Source organism: Callithrix jacchus, chromosome 8 (genome assembly GCF_049354715.1).
Source record: "Callithrix jacchus isolate 240 chromosome 8, calJac240_pri, whole genome shotgun sequence".
Lineage (NCBI taxonomy): Eukaryota > Metazoa > Chordata > Mammalia > Primates > Cebidae > Callithrix > Callithrix jacchus.
In genome coordinates, this window is record NC_133509.1 from 41,653,774 (window position 1) to 41,673,403 (window position 19,630).

Genomic DNA, 19,630 nt, shown 5'->3' on the forward strand with positions numbered 1-19,630 from the left:
AGATGAGCAATGCTAATGCATGCTTTACCTTTGCAGTGGAGAATCTTGGCACCTTATTAAGAACTTAGCAGCATTTTCGGCTGCTCACTCTTCATGCAGTTTGGAGTATGGCTGCAGGTTGACAGAATGTGAGACACTGACCTTATTTAGATAAAGTGCCTGTTACATAGCAGATATCCAGCCAGTGTGCTAAATTCTGGACTGCTTTCTACTTGTTTGGAAGGGACACTCTCAGTGTTTAAAAAAAATTAGCATATGGCTAGGAATGATTTATTGATGTAACCCAGAAAATCCATACACATTTCTTTTGGTTTTGTGATGTCTGTTTTTTTGAGAGAGAAATAAGAAAACTGCAAGTCACCTAAATAATTTCATAGAATAATTTCTCAAACGTTTGTCTGTGATCTGGAGCACTTAGTCATTTTTGCTTCTATTCCTCCATAGTACTCAGTATACAACTTCATTAGTATTAACTGCAGTGTGGTAATCATCTAATAATATATCCCACGTTTGGAGAACTATGGGCATACCAGGACTCTGAGATGAATCCTAAACAGAGAACCTGGCACATCACAGAGAAAATTTTCTCAAAGTATGATCCCAGGACTACCTGAGGGGCTTGCAAAAATGCAGATTCCTGGAACTCTGCTCCAGACATAATGAATCAGATTTTGTTCGGAAGGTTGGGAATTCGCATTTTGCAGTTCTCAAGATTCCTATGTGCACTAAAATCTGAGAAGCATTTTTATAAAGACTGAATATAATATTTCCTGTTGAACTGATATTCAAGAACTTACTCTTCTTGAGTAGAGAAGGTGTCTTATAATAAATTCAGGTTTAACTAACATTCTATTTGACCTTAAAAATCTTCACTATTTTTGTTTTTTAAAATATGTTTTTGAAACCACTATTCTCAATGTCAGAAAAGCAGGAAGAAGATATAAAGGTTAATACACAGATATGTATCAGAAAAATATCTGTGACACTCTTACCTCAGTACATTATAAAAGTACATCCTGGAAGAAGAAACCCACATTAACTCCAGCCAGGCAGGCAACTGAAAGAGGTATCTCTATGGCAACTTCTAAAACTTAAAATATAAAGAAGGGGCTTGGTAATGGTGATGAGGTATTGAAAGCCCATCATGTGGCACAAACCTTATATTAATTTGGTTAATTTTCACAGTTGCCATGTGAAGTAAACAATAATATTCCCATCTTATAGACAGGAAGTTGAGACTTGAAGAGGCTAAGCAGTTTGCCCAGATAAGGTCTTTATTTTTCTTAAATAAGTTTTTCCCCATTTCCTTTTTCTCTTTGTTTAGAAAAGTGTCAACAAAAACTAAATTGATATAACAAAGATTTTTTGCCTCTGTAGGACTAGATATTTAGTAGCTAATGCGATGGTCACCTTTTTCGGTATAATTCTTCAGTACTCTAATTCTGTAATAATTTGTCACCTCTGGCAGCAGAAAACAACAGCTGGGAATCAAAGGTGTCAACTGACACTCCAAGTGTTTTATATTTAATTTTAGATTACATGCAGTAGATCGGACTCTAGCATCCATTCACACGGTAAGACGTGGAATGGTTCTGTAAGACAGTAAACCAACTGGAGAAAGTCACATTTGATTGTGAATTCAGGGCTGAAGACACAGAAATAGTCACATTTGATTGTGATTTCAGGGCTGAAGACACAGAAATAGTCACATTTGATTGTGAATTCAGGGCTGAAGACACAGAAATAGTCACATTTGATTGTGAATTCAGGGCTGAAGACACAGAAATAGTCACATTTGATTGTGATTTCAGGGCTGAAGACACAGAAATAGTCACATTTGATTGTGATTTCAGGGCTGAAGACACAGAAATAGTCACATTTGATTGTGAATTCAGGGCTGAAGACACAGAAATAGTCACATTTGATTGTGAATTCAGGGCTGAAGACACAGAAATAGTCACATTTGATTGATTGTGAATTCAGGGCTGAAGACACAGAAATAGTCACATTTGATTGATTGTGAATTCAGGGCTGAAGACACAGAAATAGTCACATTTGATTGTGATTTCAGGGCTGAAGACACAGAAATAGCAGCCAGGGGTTATGCATGTTTCTCAGCTGCAAGCTCAGGGTTGGGATTAGACTACTACATTTTGCTTTGCTTATAGAAGACACATCTGTGTTCAAAGAGGCATTTAGGAAGCCAGTTAAGGCAAGTACATGTAATGTACCCTAAGGTAATCCTAACAGTTTCAGATCTTTTTGTAACAACAGTTAATAGATATTACAAAAAGAAATTTAATATAGCAATCCAGTGAAAACAGTCCTGTAGTTATATTCTACTCTCTGATTCTCACTGTGAGAAGAATATGGGGGAGATGATGCCTTTTCTCTGAAGATGTTTCCTAAACTGTAAAATATGAGCAGTAAATTAATATTTTTAGGGCCTCATTTCTAAGGTCTTGTTGCCGAACTTTTAAAAATGATAATTGATATATGTCTGTAACAAGTGTGAAAATAATCTAACATTTCTCTTAATTCTGATTTAACTCAATAAACCTATATGGCTGGGTGACTTGGCATCAGAAATGCCCTGTCAGGGAGTCAACATACAAGCTGAATTGGGGATACTGAATTTCATCTTGACTAATTTCAACATTTTACCCTGATTTCACAACTATCTAATGTATAAAGTCTTTCTTTCTATGGCATTCAACACAGTAATGTGAATAACCAAGCCATTTTTGGGATGCCCACTTTGTGGGCTGACTCAAGTTTGCCAGGGAGAGATCTGGTTTAACTCCATTATAGATTAATTAAAACCTATTAATTATTGTAGTGACCCCTTTCACTCTCAGAATTGTCCTGGTTTAAACAGTAAATCATATGGTCACCCTATGCTTCATAACCTTTTTGAGGTAGGTATTGGTCTCCTAACCCCACAGATAAGGAAACGGTAGTTGGTTCTGAGAGGCTAAGCAACTTACTTAAGCTAGCCAGTGGTGGAGCCAGGATAAAAATTCAGTTCTGTTTGGCCCCTAAATCCCTACCCTAGTTTTTAATCACTACTCTTCAAGCATCCTTTTTCTTCCATATGCTAGGAAAAATTATAATGCAGCACCGAAATGGGTATCACATCCTTTCTTTTTTAAGTGCAAATAACCTGTTCTCCTAGGACATTTATCTTTACGCTAAACTTAAATTCATCTTATTGAAAATTCAGGCGATTCCTTGGGCTCTGTCCCAGCAGATCTGGAGACCAGCTGGTCACGAGGATTTTATCTTTGTTCAAGTGTGTTTATCCCTCAAGCTTCTGTAAATGGAAAACTTTGACTGCCTGAAACAAAGCACAGTGGTTGTATATGATGTTGTGCCTCTTTGTTTTATGTGTCAACAATAGGATGATGTGAAGGTTGAGGATTTGGGCAGTGCTGAGGCTTGTAGTCATGAGCTGAGGTGATATTCTTAAGGCCAAGGACACAGTAAATCATTCCTTGGTTGTCCTGAGAATAAAAGTGGGGAATCTTTCTAAAATAGAGTGGGGAATCTTTCTAAAAAAGAGTAGGGATTCTGAAGATGTTGAATGCATTGCCCTAAAGGTGAGTCAATCTGGAGAAAAGGGGTGGTTAAGAAGTTAACGTGGCTATAGTGGCTAAAATTATGATGCTACTTGGTAGGACAATATCATCCCTACTGGATAGACAAGGAAATAGATTCGTACAACTTTTGACTTGCTTGCTCAATGTTATACACAAATAAAAAGGCTAGATCTTGAACTCAGGGTTTCTAACTAAATAATTCTCCCATTCATTCTCTCTTCCCCCATCAATGCACTTTCTAACCTGTGAATTAATTTCTATTACTAGTTGTTATCAAACGTTTGAGTACCAATGTTTGTACCCAAATAGTTACAAAATTTTGATGCCTATTTGAAACACCTTGGGATCTTTAAAAAATACTGATTTCTTTCTGGCTGCCAACATGGATGTTGTAATTTAGTTGTGTGGGCTGTGATTTGGGCATCAGAATTGTTTTAATAAAAAAGTTCCCCAGATGATTCTAATGTATAACCAAATTAGGAATCCACTGTGCTGGCACTTGGTTGAGGCTAGGAATAAGATGATCCAGGCAAACTGATGTTCTTTAAAAATTGCAAGAAAATAGGGGATTCAAAGCTCATCCTTCTTACTAAAAGTATAGAGAGAAAACATTTAAACACAAGGACCTATGGTGTTCATAATATGCAGGTCATATGTAATGAAAGTTGCTAAATATTACAATCTCCTAGAGCATCTAATTTTTTTTCCCCTTAGAGGTTTGGGGAGGAACATAGCAAAGTAAGATTCTTCAGTGTCTTGTACTTAAGTGAAGTGCACAGAGTGAAATCTATTCCACTTCTGTGTTCAAAACCGGAAGTGAAATAGATGTGAATAAATTGTAACTGAATTAGCACCTCAGAACAGCTGCTTTCAGGGGGTAATTTTCTTTTTATGTCATGCTTTAGACTTTGATGTGATGAGAGGATTTCAGAATGTACTTTCAGAATTCTTCTTGTCCTCAGAGTCACATGGTTAAATGATCAGAGATCACATTTTATTTCTGTGTGGAAAAACCTCCATTAATCTGATGCAAAGTAGGCACTCTTGAGTCCTGAGGGAAATGAGAAATGACTTTCCTTATAAGAGCTTGCCGGCTAACCAGTCAGTTAGGCTGTACCCACGGATGCCTGCCTTGTGGCGCTCCAGGTGTTTCTCCTCAGGAGGGCCCCCGAAGTCAAGGCCCATTAGCAATGAGTCTCCATCATCTGTTCAGTTCAACCGTAAGGCATCTCTAGACCCAGGGATGTTTCTGGAACAACAATATTAAGGCATCACCCAAGAGTATTAGAAGAGGAGCAAAACAAAGATTCTCCTTTGTAGACTTAGATAAAGCTTGAATCAGTTTGTTCTAAACATGAACGCATTACACATTGGGGGCAGCCGCTTTGTGGCAGAGACTGGAGGCAATGGCTCAGAGGCAGAATGAATATTCAGATATAACCTGCATGTCCAAGAACATTTGTTATTACACATGCCAACACATTAGATGTTAATTTAATCTGTGAGGTCATAGGATCAGAAGGGATAATATGAAGAGATTCCAGGACTTTCTGTTTCCCTGCTAAACTGCCTCTAAGCTATTTAGGATTTATGTTTCTACATCACAGATCTCTCCTTGCTCTTACATCTGCTGGAAGCATTGTCATAGCAGAATCCAGACCTGCTTGTTAGCTGATGGACAGATGCTATGTGCAGTTGGTGTCGAGCCTTGCATGGTGACTGTAAGGGACACAGAGCAGCCGGGTAGGGGGTGCAGGGCTCTGAGCTTCCTAGTGAAGGAGCAGCAAGGCAGCACAGCTTTTCTTATCCTCTGTCTTTGTCTCCTTTCTTTCTCATTCATCATTCCTATCCATCCTTTAAAGAGCCTGAATTTTTTTTAGTCATGGATTGTAAAAGGAAAACCTACTAGGTGCCCAGTTTTATATACATAATCTCATTTAACAATCTGTTGGAAATGGTTACCATGAACATACTGTTTTCCTGCTGCATTCTTATAGCATGTTCCATGTGTATATCTATAGTGATACAACGTTTTGTCTATTTGTCCCACTAGAATGTGTGCCTCTTGAGAGTAGAGATGATGTTTCTTTTTGAACTGTTACTGTTAAGCCCAACAGTTTCATATGATGATAGGTGCTGGGCATAATTATAAATATGTTTAAAAATTTAGTAACTGGTATTTACCAAGGAAGCAGACATTACTTGAGTAAAGAAAACTGGAGTTCAAGAAGTGGAAAAGTGATCTGCACAAAGTTACACATAGTTATACATTTATTCTAACCCCAAAGCTATCATCCTGCTATCATGCAGTCTCCTTTGATGAAGATGAAATCCAACGGTAGGTGTCACCGTATGTTTTCACAACTTGGTATTGAATGAGCTGCCCAGGTTTTGTCTTCTAACTATAGGCTTCAAATGGGTTATGAGTTAGTTATATTGGCCTGTTACAGAGTTAGGAATTTAGATGGTTCTCAGGGCAAGCTTATAAAAAAACAGTAAGATTTGTCCTCAATGTTTTGGTTCATGTTTAAGAGAGAGGGCATTCTCATGCTCTCAAACTTAAAGGGAAGCTTTATATGAATTATAAAATGCTATGGTTAAGTTTGCATTTCAAAAAATACAGTAAATCAATTATATGCTTCTAGCCTTACACAGAGTATCAGTGTTCTATTAGGTTGTACTGTAAGGCTTTCATATCAAAGTCAAAATGACCAAGAAACCAGCATATTTTCACAGTCCAGTGAAAATGCTAAAAAGGTGAGCTGTCTAGGACATCTGAAATTCAACTTGTGGTTCTACTTACAATATTTTGATGAATATAAGAAGAGAACTGGAACATAGATGTTCAGTAGCAGAAGTACTAAAATAGTGCCATTAAGTGCAAAGCAATTTCAGATCAACATACATTTTGATTGCAAACTGTCTCGATAATATCTTCAATTATCTATAGTATTTCTCCTGCGTAGACCAATGCCAAACTGCTCTGAGGATTTCTGCTTCTTTTTGTACTATGATATCAAAGCTATGACTTTTTCTTACACACATACACTGTGTGTGTGTGTAAAACTAGGAGAGAAGTCACAATGGGAAAATAACAATTTAGAAATAATTTTTGATACCAGATATACTGAATTAAGAAATAAAAAAAATAAGACTTGGTTAATAAAGATATGACTTTTCAGGTGCTGTATTCTTGTTGATTTATTAGAAAGAAGTAGAAATTGAGAAAAATTGAAACTGCTCTAGCCAAAATGATTTGGGTAATTAGAGCAATCTATACTTGGCTGAAACACAATCAAAGTGACAGGGTTGTTGGAATTCCATCTCTAAAACATTAAATACAGTTTGAGTGTTTTCTACAGATATATGGGGCAGTCATAATGTGTAAGGTTATAAATGGGAAGTGGCAGTAGCTCAAAAATATGTGGAAAATAGAGTGTACTGACAGAGGATTGGTTTTAAAAATCCTGAGGCTGTAAACATGCTCTGTTAGCTGGTCTGGCAATACCATACTCACTTACCTTTCCCATTCTGATGCCTCCTTGTGTTGGCCATTTTGATCCGATTTAACCCATTTAAGAATACTGAGGAAAGGAAATAAATTGTTCTACCAAAAAGACACATGCACTTTTATGTTCACTGCAGCATGATTCTCAATAGCAAAGACATGGAATCAACCCAGGTTCCCATCAGTGGTGGAGTGGCTAAAGAGAAGGTGGTATATATATACAGTGAAATACCATGCAGTCATAAAAAAGAATCAAATCATGTCCTTTGCAGCAACGTGAATGTAGCTGGAAGCCTCTATCCTAACTGAGTTACTATAGAAACAGAAAACCAAACACCACATGTTCTCACTTATACAGTGGGAGCTAAATAATGGGTATTCATGGACAAATAAAACTAGCGACAGTAGACACTGGGGATTCCAAAAGGGAGGAGGAGAGGGGCAAGAGCTGAAAAACTAACTATTGGGTACTATACTCAGTTCTTCGGTGATGGGATCCATTGCATCCCAAACCTCAGCATCACGCAATATACCCAGGTAACAAACTTACACATGTACCACCTAAATCTAAAATAAAAGTTAAAATTTAAGACAGAAGAATATTAAGGGGTGGGAAATTCACGTAGCAAATATGTAACTGCTGCCTATAATGTTTCCACCTGTGCTAGCTGCCCAGCAGGCTCAGTGATCAAAACCAGACGTACACCATTTGGCCCCAAACTCCTGTTCTTAACTATTATGTAATCAGGTCTTAGATGTGGTTTATCTACAAAACAATACAGAGAGGTAAAGAGGCTTAGGGTATTAGCAAGAGTGTTACTTAGAACTGAAGCTTAGTAAGTTGGCAAGTGAAAAAGGGAGAGAAACTTGTGGATTGGAATGAAGTCAGGAGCTTGAAGGGCTGGATGGCTCATTGAGTTTGTAAATTAATGACTCAGAGCAATTAAACAGGAAAAAACAAAGGAAACTCTGAGCAGAGAATGATTGTGTAGTTGAAGGAATTCTGAGTGATGCCAATGTCATGACATGGTCCGGGAATGGATGGTGGAAACGGAACAGAAAGAAAGATGATCAGAGTTGAGGAAGTCATGGAACAGAGAGGGAGCATTGTTGGCTGTGTTGTCCAAGGGACTGGTAAAGTTAAGCTCAAGAGTATGTGTGTGTACACATGCGTGTGTATAAAACATGGCAGTTCTGCATGTCCAAGCTTATAACATAGGAGCTACGTGTATCATAAAGTTCAAAATACTGATATTACCTTCATAGAAAGAGTTTTTATTAAAATAAATGCCAAGGAATATAATCATTACTACAGATGTGTTCATTATGACAATATTCTGATATTCTAGCATGCAAAGTGAGAATTTTCAAAAATGGGAATGTTCTTTTTTGTTTTATTGTTTGTTTGTTTGTTTTTTGAGACATAGTCTCACTCTGTCACTGAGGCTGGAGTGCAGTGGCACAATGGTAGCACTCACTGCAGCCTCCAACTCCTGGATTCAAGTGATTCTTGGACCTCAGTCTGTTGAGTAGCTGGGATTACAGGTATGCACCACCATGCCTGGCTAATTTTTATATTTTTCATAGAGGTTGGATTGCATCAGGCTGGTCTTGAACTCCTGGCCTTAACGGTTCTGCCCATCTTGGCTTCCCAAAGTGCTGGGATTATATGTGTGAGTCACCATCCCTGGCCAGAAATGGGAATGTTCTCAAAAGTGTTTTTATTTATTTTTTATTTTTTAATTTTTTATTGCATTTTAGGTTTTGGGGTACATGTGCAGAACATGCAAGACAGTTGCATAGGTACACACATGGCAGTGTGTTTTGCTACCTTTCTCCCCTTCACCCACGTTTGGCATTTCTCCCCAGGCTATCCCTCCTCATCCCCCCCCTCTGCTGGCCCTCCCCTTTTCCCCCCAGTAGACCCCAGTGTTTAGTACTCCCCTCCCTGTGTCCATGTGTTCTCATTTTTCATCACCCGCCTATGAGTGAGAATATGCGGTATTTCATTTTCTGTTCTTGTGTCAGTTTGCTGAGAATGATGTGCTCCAGATTCATTCTTGTCCCTACAAATGACACGAACTCATCATTTCTGATTGCTGCATAATATTCCATGGTGTATATGTGCCACATTTTCCCAATCCAGTCTATCATCAACGGGAATTTGGGTTGGTTCCAGGTCTTTGCTATTGTAAACAGTGCTGCAATGAACATTCGTGTGCATGTGTCCTTATAGTAGAACGATTTATAGTCTTTTGGATATATACCCAGTAATGGGATTGCTGGGTCTAATGGAATTTCTATTTCTAAGGCCTTGAGGAATTGCCACACTGTCTTCCACAATGATTGAACTAATTTACACTCCCACCAACAGTGTAAAAGTGTTCCTTTTTCTCCACATCCTCTCCAGCATCTGTTGTCTCCAGATTTTTTAATGATCGCCATTCTAACTGGCATGAGATGGTATCTCAATGTGGTTTTGATTTGCATCTCTCTGATGACCAGTGATGATGAGCATTTTTTCATATGATTGTTGGCCTCATATATGTCTTCTTTTGTAAAGTGTCTGTTCATATCCTTTGCCCATTTTTGAATGGGCTTGTTTGTTTTTTTCCTGTAAATCTGTCTGAGTTCTTTGTAAATTCTGGATATCAGCCCTGTGTCAGATGGGTAAACTGCAAAATTTTTTCCCATTCTGTTGGTTGCCAATTCACTCTAGTGACTGTTTCTTTTGCCATGCAGAAGCTGTGGAGTTTGCTTAGGTCCCATTTGACTATTTTGGCTTTTGTTGCCAATGCTTTTGGTGTTTTGGTCATGAAGTCCTTGCCTACTCCTATGTCCTGAATGGTTTTGCCTAGATTTTCTTCTAGGGTTTTTATGGTGCCAGGTCTATGTTTAAGTCTTTAATCCATCTGGAGTTAATTTTAATGTAAGGTGTCAGGAAGGGGTCCAGTTTCTGCTTTCTGCACATGGCTAGCCAGTTTTCCCAACACCATTTATTAAATGGGGAATCCTTTCCCCATTGCTTGTTTTTGTCAGGTTTATCAAAGAGTGTATGGTTGTAGATATGTTGTGTTGCCTCTGATGCCTCTGTTTTGTTCCATTGGTCTATATCTCTGTTTTGGTACCAGTACCATGCTGTTTTGATTACTGTAGCCTTGTAGTATAGTTTGAAATCCGGTAGTGTGATGCCCCCCGCTGTGTTCTTTTTGCTTAGAATTGACTTGGCTATGCGGGCTCTCTTTTGGTTCCATATGAAGTTCATGGTGGTTTTTTCCAGTTCTGTGAAGAAAGTCAATGGTAGCTTGATGGGGATAGCGTTGATTCTGTAAATTACTTTGGGCAGTAGAGCCATTTTCACGATATTAATTCTTCCTAACCATGAACATGGAATGTTTCTCCATCTGTTTGTGTCCTCTCTGATTTCGTTGAGCAGTGGTTTGTAGTTCTCCTTGAAGAGGTCCCTTACGTTCCTTGTGAGTTGTATTCCAAGGTATTTTATTCTTTTTGTAGCAATTGTGAATGGCAGTTCGCTCTTGATTTGGCTTTCTTTAAGTCTGTTATTGGTGTAGAGGAATGCTTGTGATTTTTGCACATTGATTTTATATCCTGAGACTTCGCTGAAGTTGCTTATCAGTTTCAGGAGTTTTTGGACTGAGGTGATGTGGTCTTCTAGGTACACTATTATGTCGTCTGCAAATAGAGACAATTTGGCTTCCACCTTTCCTATTTAAATACCCTTTATTTCTTTTTCTTGCCTGATTACTGTGGCTAAAACTTCAAGTACTATATTGAATAGGAGTGGTGAAAGAGGGAATCCTTGTCCAGTGCCGGATTTCAAAGGGAATGCTTCCAGTTTTTGCCCATTCAGTATGACATTGGCTGTTGGTTTGTCGTACATAGCTTCTATTACTTTGAGATACGTTCCATCGATACCGAGTTTATTGAGGGTCTTTAGCATAAAGAGCTGTTGAATTTTGTCGAATACCTTCTCTGCATCAATTGAGATAATCATGTGGTTTTTGTTTTTGGTTCTGTTTATGTGGTGAATTATGTTTATAGACTTGCGTATGTTGAACCAGCCTTGCATCCCCAGGATGAATCCTACTTGATCATGATGGATAAGTTTTTTGATTTGCTGTTGCAATTGGCTTGCCAATATTTTATTGAAGATTTTTGCATCTATGTTCATCATGGATATTGGCCTGAAGTTTTCTTTTCTTGTTGGGTCTCTGGCAGGTTTTGGTATCAGGATGATGTTGGTCTCATAAAATGATTGCAGAAGGATTCCCTCTTTTTGGATTATTTGGAATAGTTTCAGAAGGAATGGTACCAGCTCCTCTTTGTGTGTCTAGTAGAATTCAGCTGTGAACCCATCTGGACCTGGGCTTTTTTTGTGTGGTAGGCTCTTAATTGCTGCCTCAACTTCTGACCTTGTTATTGGTCTATTCATAGTTTCAGCTTCCTCCTGGTTTAGGCTTGGGAGGACACAGGAGTCCAGGAATTTATCCATTTCTTCCAGGTTTACTAGTTTATTTGCATAGAGTTGTTTGTAATATTCTCTGATGATGGTTTGAATTTCTGTGGAATCTGTGGTGATTTCCCCTTTATAATTTTTTATTGCATCTATTTTGTTGTTCTCTCTTTTCTTTTTTGTCAATCTGGCTAGTGGTATGTCTATTTTGTTGATCTTTTCAAAAAACCAGCTCTTGGATTTATTGATTTCTTGAAGGGAATTTCATGTCTCTATCTCCTTCAGTTCTGATGTTACTTATTTCTTGTCTTCTAGGTTTTGAGTTTTTTTGATCTTGCTCCTCTAGCTCTTTCAATTTTGATGATAGGGTGTCAATTTTGGATCTCTCCATTCTCCTCATATAGGCACTTATTGCTATATATTTTCTCTAGAGACTGCTTTAAATGTGTCCCAGAGGTTCTGGCATGTTGTGTCTTCGTTCTCATTGGTTTCGAAGAACTTCTTTATTTCTGCCTTCATTTCATTGTTAATCCAGTCAACATTCAAGAGCCAGTTGTTCAGTTTCCATGAAGCTGTGCGGTTCTTGGTTGGTTTCTGAATTCTGGGTTCTAACTTGATTGCACTATGATCTGAGAGACTGTTTGTTATGATTTCCGTTGTTTTGCATTTGCTAAGGAGTGCTTTACTTCCAATTATGTGGTCAATTTTAGAGTAGGTGTGATATGGAGCTGAGAAGAATATATAATCTGTGGATTTGGAGTGGAGAGTTCTGTAGATGTCTATCAGGTTTTCTTTTTCCAGATCTGAGTTCAAGCCCTGGATATCCTTGTTGATTTTCTGTCTGGTTGATCTGTCTAATATTGACAGTGGAGTGTTAAAGTCTCCCACTATTATTGTGTGGGAGTCTAAGTCTCTTTGTAAGTCATTAAGAACTTGCCTTATGTATCTGGGTGCTCCTGTATTGGGTCCATATATGTTTCGGATCTTTAGCTCTTCTTGTTGTATCGATCCTTTTACCATTATGTAATGTCCTTCTTTGTCTCTTTTGATCTTTGTTGCTTTAAAGTCTATTTTATCAGAGATGAGAATTGCAACTCCTGCTTTTTTTTGCTGTCCATTTGCTTGGTAAATCTTCCTCCATCCCTTTATTTTGAGCCTTTGTGTATCCTTGCATGTGAGATGGGTTTCCTGGATACAGCACACTGATGGGTTTTGGTTTTTTATCCAATTTGCCAGTCTGTGTCTTTTAATTGGTGCATTTATTCCATTTACATTTAGGGTTAATATTGTTATGTGTGCATTTGATACTGCCATTTTGAGGCTAGCTGGCTGTTTAGCCCATTAGTTGATGTAGATTCTTCATTATGTTGATGCTCTTTAGCATTTATTGTGATTTCGGAATGGCTGATACTGGTTTTTCCTTTCTATGTGTAGTGCCTCTTGTAAAGCAGGCCTGGTGGTGACAAAATCTCTGAGTTCTTGCTTGTTCACAAAGGATTTTATTTTTCCTTCACTTATGAAGCTCAGTTTGGCTGGATATGAAATTCTGGGTTGATAGTTCTTTTCTTTAAGGATGTTGAATATTGGCCCCCACTCTCTTCTGGCTTGTAGAGTTTCTGCTGAGAGATCTGCTGTGAGTCTGATGGGCTTCCCTTTGTAGGTGACCTGACCTTTCTCCCTGGCTGCCTTTAGTATTTTCTTTTTTATTTCAACCCTGGTGAATCTGACGATTATGTGTCTTGGGGTTGCTCTTCTTGCAGAATATCTTTGTGGTGTTCTCTCTATTTCCTGCATTTGAGTGTTGGCCTGTCTTGCTAGGTTGGGGAAATTTTCCTGGTTAATATCCTGAAGAGTATTTTCCAGCTTGGATTCATTCTCTTCATCACATTCTGGTACACCTATCAAACGTAGGTTAGGTCTCTTCACATAGTCCCACATTTCTTGGAGACTTTGTTCATTCCTTTTCGCACTTTTTTCTCTAATCTTGGTTTCTCATTTTATTTCATTGAGTTGATCTTCGACTTCTGATATTCTTTCTTCTGCTTGGTCAATTCGGCTGTTGAAACTTGCGCATGCTTTGTGAAGTTCTCGTATTGTGGTTTTCAGCTCCTTCAATTCATTCATATTCCTCTCTAAGTTATCCATTCTTGTTATAATTTCCTCGAATCTTTTTTCAAAACTTTTTTCAAGGTTCTTAGTTTCTTTGCATTGATTTAAAACATGTTCTTTTAGCTCACAGAAGTTTCTCATTATCCACCTTCTGAAGTCTAATTCCGTCATTTCGTTACAGTCATTCTCCGTCCAGCTTTGTTCCCTTGCTGGTGAAGAGTTTTGGTCCTTTGTAGGAGGCGAGGTGTTCTGGTTTTGGGTGTTTTCCTCCTTTTTCCACTGGTTTCTTCCCATCTTTGTGGATTTATCCACCTGTCGTCTGAGTAGTTGCTGACTTTTTGATTGGGTCTCTGAGTGGACGCCCAGATTGTTGATGATGAGGTATTTCTGCTACTTGGTTTTCCTTCTACCAGTCTAGCCCCTCCACTGTACGACTGCTGAGGTCCACTCCAGGCCCTGCTACTCTGGGGTGCACCTATAGCAGCTGTGGAACAGTGAGGGATGCTGCCAGTTTCTTTTTCTGCTATCTTTGTCCCAGAATGATGCCTGCCAAATGTCAGTCTTCTCGATATAGAGGGTTCAGGGAGCTGCTTGAGGAGACAGTTTGGACTTTATAGGAGCTCAAGTGCTGAGATGTGAGCTCTGTTGTTCATTCAGGGCTGTTAGGCTGCTATGTTTAATTCTGCTTCAGCAGAACTCATTAAAAAAACCCTTTTTTACTCAGGTGCTCTGTCTCGGGGGGTCAGGGCTTTCTTTATGAATGTCCATTGCTCTGTCCTGCCCAGCTAGGAGGCAGTCTAGGCAGTATTTGCCTGCTGAGGCTCTGCCCTGCTGGTGTGAGGTCTGCCCGTTTGCTGCAGGCTCTGCCCTGCTGCTGCGGTCTCCACCCTGCTGCCATGGGTATGCCCTGCGGCAGAGTCTCTTTGTTGTGGTGGGTTGCCTGGGCAATGGCAGGGTGCATCAGCAATGGGCGTGTACCTCAGTAGGGGCAGATTGCCTCGGTAATGGTGGACGCCCCTCCCCCACCGAGCTGCACTATCCTGGGTTCAACTGTGCCCACAGTGAAACTCTCCACCTGGAGGGTTTGGAATCGCAGTTTTGTTTGTCCCATTGCGCTGGCCCAAACGCCATTTCCCTGGAATCTCCTGGCCTGGCTCACTATCCAAGTCCCATTCAATCAGATGGATATGCCATTCTGCTCTCTCAAGTCTCAGATTGCTGGTTCAACAGGGCACCCGGACCCGTGTGCTTTGTGTGGAGTACTGTGGATCACCGTGGCGCTGTACCGCCGGCCGCCGTTTGCACCGGCCACTGGCTGCACCAGCCAAGACCTCTTTGCTGGCGCCCCATGTCTCTTTTATACCTGGGAATTTCCCCGTTCTGTGGACAACAAAGATCCATCTGGAAATGCAGCCCTGACTCACCCTCCGCGCATTCACCGAGAGCTTCAATCCTGGCTTGTTCTCACCATGCCATCTTGATTCCGTCCCCCTCAAAAGTGTTTTTAAAGGTAGTGGTTCCTCTTTATAATTTTTAAAAATTATATTGAAAGTCTATGAAAGATAATATAATTCTTTTTAAAAATTATATAATTTATATAATATAATTAAATTTAAATTATAATTTTTAAAAAGTCTCACAACACTGTGAATGTAGTAAATGTTGCTAATGGAGAATTTTACATTTTATATATATTGTAGTACAACAAAAAATCCTCCCTACCTACCTTAAGAAAATCATTTTGTTTTCATAGCCCAGGAATTCTGAGTAGATTGATATAAATACCAATTTCTTTCGTTTGTGTTTTTCAATATTCAATTACAGCATATTGAATGAGTAAGGGAAAGAGAGGAGTTGGCCTTATTTTAAACGTAGTTTAAGTCAACACACATTTGTTGAACTTTCAAGAGATGCAGTAATAGTGCTCAGCCTTGCTTGGCATCAGCAACTAATACCAAGTAGTCCCTGTCCCCAGGAACTCATAGTCTAGGGGTTAACAGAGGTGTCCATAAACAATCTCTTAAAAGCAAAAGATATATTTAATAATTTCTATGTGGGCTCAGTTTTTTTTTTTAAATCAGGGGAGAAGGTAGAAATTGAGATAATCTCATTCTTTATTTCTAGAGCACTTTAAAAGAGGTAAACAGTAGTAACTTGTTTCACATCTAAATTAGTAGGAGCATGAGAAATACTAGAGTCACTACCTAAAGAGAGCTGTAGATAATTTTAGACAAAGTTTGTCACTCAATCCCCTTTTTTCTCCTTACCTATAACAATATTTAAAGAAATGGGGACAAATTTCTAAAATCAGAACAACTCGAAATTTGGACAACTCTAGAGACAACTGCAACATTATTTCTCCCAAAAACTATTCTCAAATTTTAAATGGGCTTAGCCTCCAAGTTTCCCATGACTGCTTAATTTAGATATTCTTTTCTCTTTGTTTTTCCACTACCAAAATCAGAGTGAAATGAATACCTGGACTCACTGTTGTTTTGCTTTTTTTTTTTTACCGGGTCTTGAAGGCTTTGTGTTACCTTACTTTCAATGAAACGAAGTCTGTGCTCCAAGGAAAATTAAAAGGATTGAATATAGATGCCTCAGCTTACTGATGAGGAAACGGAGGACTTGACTTGCCCACAGTTATCCCATCTTTTGATAGTGGAATTATGATAAAGCTCAGGCTCTCTGATTCCCATCATGGGCTACTCCCATTGCCTCTGCTTCCTGTCTTGTTTTTAAAAATTTTTTTATATTGATATATAGTAGTTGTACATATTTTGGGAATACACATGGTAGTTTGATACCCATATGCTATCTATAATGCTCTAGTCATGGTAATTGGGACATCTATTACCTCAAACATTTATCTTTTCTTTGTGTTGGGAACATTACAAATCTTGTAGCTATTTTCAAATATATGATAAATTATTGTTAGCTATAATTACTCTACTGTCGAATAGTAGAACTTACTCATTTCACATAGCTGCATTTATGTATCCATTAAGCAACCTCTCTTCGTACTCCCACCCTGCACACCTTCACAGCCTCTGGTAACCACCATTCTTCCTTCTCTCTCCATGAGGGCAACTTTTTAGGCTCCCGCTTATGGGCGGGAATGTGAAATATTTGTCTTTCTGTGTTTCGTTTGTGTTGCTAACACAATCACCTCCAGTTCCATCCACGTTGCTGTGACTGGATTTCATTCTTCTTTATGGCTGAATAATTTGCTATGGATATATACTACATTGTTTTTATCTATTCACCCTTTGATGACACTTAGGTTGACTCCGTATTTTGGCTGTCGTAAATAGTGCTGCAATAAACATGGGAATGCAGATATCTCATATATATATATGTGTAATATATATATGTAATATATGTGTAATATATATATGTAATATATATGTAATATATGTGTAATATATATATGTAATATATATATATATATATATTTTTTCCTTTGTATATATTCCCAGCAGTGGGGTTTCTGGGTCAAATGGTGTCTGTATTTATAGATTTTGAGGAACCTCATACTGTTTTCCATAATGGCTGTACTACTTTACATTCCCATTAACAGAGTATAAGACTTCCCCTTTTTACACATCCTCAGTAGCATTACTTATGGTTTGCCTTTGATAACAGCCATTCTAACTATGCTGTCTTATTTCTTATCCTCATTAATGTTCATGGTGGTGGTCATCTTAGTTTAACTCTGTTGATTTTTCACCAATACCTAGCAGCTTGCCCACTGTTTTAAGACTCAGGGTGTTCCTTGGTTTTCAGGGCTCAAAGACGTCTAACTCAGTTTGATAACTTATTGCTTAAAGTGCTACTTGATAGAGATTTCATGGCTGTATTTTGTGTATTGAGTCTCACAAGAGAAAACAGATCCAAGCTACAATATTAAAGTGGGAAACTCAATATAATGCAGATGATCCATGTTGATCAGAATAAATCTTACAGCCAATTTCTTCATAAAGTGGATTTCTGTCTATATTTCTTCATGGGCTTCATTACAATATCTGAGCTGGGTATCACTGTAATAAAATTAAATTGAAGAAACAGATTTTTACAAATCACATTTTAGAAAAAGAAATATTGTGACATTTTAGTAAATGGAGTGAAGTCAGTAGAAGGTACCATTTTATTATTTTTGTTTTTATTTTTTTGAGATGCAGGTTCACTCTTATTACCCAGGCTGGAGTACAATGGCATGATCTCGGCTCACTGCAACCTCTGCCTCCTGGGTTCAAACAATTCTCCTGCCTCAGCCTCCTGAGTAGCTGGGACTACAGGCGCATGCCACCATGCCTCCCTAATGTTTGTATTTTTAGTAGAGACGGGATTTCACCATGTTGACCAGGATGGTCTCGATCTCTTGACCTCGTGATCCACTTGCCTCAGCCTCCCAAAGCGCTGGGATTATAGGCGTGAGCCACCGCGCCCGGCCAAGGCACCATTTAGAACTCCTGGGTTAAGCATTGTTTTTCCCATTAAAATTTTTACAGTTTACCTTAAAAATAACAATGAGATACCCTCTCACCCTAGCTGAGACACTAAGGAGACATGCTACCTCCAAGTAGTTGTCTGTTTTCTTCCATTTTATGCAATGACTAAGGTCCCTTGAATCTGAGTAGAACCACATCTGGGTTTGAATACCCACTCTGCTATTGTCACCATAGGCAATAAGTAACCTAAGTCTTAGTTTCTTTACCTGTGTGACAAGGTGGTTCCTCTCTTAGGGAGTTGTGAGACTGAGTGTGATCCTAGAGTAGACTAACCAAGTATGGAGCCTTACGTCTGTAATCTATATTATGCTTTTCTTCTAAATGGGAGCTCGGGTTTTATAGGATCATAGGAATGGCACTGGAATGTCCCTATTCTTTGAGACACTCTTTTGTATTCTTTGTCTTGTTCAAAGTTTGATTACCCTTTTCAGGCCACTAGTGTATCATTTAATGAAGAGCTTTTGAATTAAGTTCAAGAGCTGTGTAGTCTAGGATGTACATATGAACTATGACAAAAATAAAACTTAGTATTGTTAATTACTATGAACACACAACGTGAAATAAGCATGTGATCTGGAAATGACCCAGATGACTCTTTAGTGACTAACCACCCTGACAAACCAGATCCCAAAATAGAGTGCTTTTGGAGGGTGGAGCAGAATTTGGTCAGTTTTGTCATTTTTTATAGTCAGTCCTTTCACATCCATTTCAATAAATCCTCGCATCTAATCAAGTGATATGTAATAGATACTTCCACCTTCTGTGCAGCCAACTTCTTTACCTCATCCCAACTGTGCACATACTAAATTACTATCCCCCACATAGCTCTCCTAGCTTGTTACGTAACAGGCAAAATGTAACAAAATATTGTAAATTATTCTTAGGTAATGGGTAAGTTATAAACTTCTTTAACAGAGTCTCAAAAAGTGTGTGTGCGTGTGTGTGGGTATTCCTTTACCTAAAATGGATAGATGGGCAAAATTCAACTTCTGAGCCACTGCCTATTTTTTGATGGTTTCTAGGTTTTCCATCCTTTCTCTTTCCTTCGTCTCTGAGGTTTTGCCACAGCCAGTAGTCAGTGTACAATTTTCTGAGCTCTCTCAGGGCTCTTCAGCCAATATAGCACCAGACCATGAAGCTCCTTGGCCTTGGCACTGTCATTCCTCCCCTGGGGGATTCTGCTCAGGCAGCACTCCTCTCTGAATTGCTTCACCTCTCAGGAAATTACTTTGTTTACAAAGAGGGCTATAGAAGCTGGTGTTCTTGATCTTTTGTATGAAAGATACTGACCTTAACTTGTCTTCATGAGGAAAGATGAGTGTACAAATTGTCATTATGATTCTTTTATCACTGGGGACTTTGATACCTGGTGCACAGTGGTTATGAGCAGGTTAGAATCAGAAAGGGCAGCACATAGTGCATAAGAGTT